The sequence below is a fragment of the Myotis brandtii genome, unplaced genomic scaffold (genome assembly GCF_000412655.1).
Source record: "Myotis brandtii unplaced genomic scaffold, ASM41265v1 scaffold68, whole genome shotgun sequence".
In the NCBI taxonomy this organism is placed as follows: Eukaryota; Metazoa; Chordata; class Mammalia; order Chiroptera; family Vespertilionidae; genus Myotis; species Myotis brandtii.
Genome location: NW_005370657.1, coordinates 2,219,913 through 2,220,629, shown reverse-complemented (window position 1 = coordinate 2,220,629; position 717 = coordinate 2,219,913).

The window sequence follows — 717 nt, the reverse complement described above, 5'->3', positions numbered from 1 at the left end:
GTAGCGGGCTGCCACTTTCTTGCCTATAGCAACCGCTTAAAATCCTGTCACTAAAAAATGTGGTGGTGGGGGGATTAGGAGGGAGGAGCTGTGCTAATCCTTCGCTCTGCCCGGCCTCTCCCCCAGCCTCGAAAGTGAAGTCATGGGAAGGGGAGGAAGTGCAGGCTGAGTCTCAGGAGACAGAGGGCGTGGGCTGCCTCAAGCAGGACAGACACTGGCCAAACTCCGGCCATTGCTAGTCACAGCCTGCCCTGGGCTCAGTGATGCAGCGGCCTGCTGTCCAATGGCCGGCCTGCTGGACAGTTGGACAGGCGGAGAGGCGAGGCCAGGAGGCTGCCGGGGCCATGAGCGACCCCTGTAAGCGGGGAGACGGGCCGCGCCCCACGCGCTGTGCTGAGCCTCACACATCTTGTTTCACTTTCTCCTCACAGCCCGTGGGGCGGGGACAATTGTAATGTCCACTTGATGGATGAATGCACTGCTCTCCCCAGTTCCCCCAAGAGCCCCCATCCTGCAGCCAGCGCTGCGCTGCCTCGATGCCCCCTTAGGCCTCCGAGTGTCCCAGACCCTGTGCCAGGCAGACAGACAGGGGCACCCTGTTATGGCTTTGACTTCAGAGCAAGCCCTGGGGCTTGACTGGAAAATGGAGACAGCCCAAGCCTGCCAACACACACACACACCACACACACAACACACACACACACACACACACCCCTC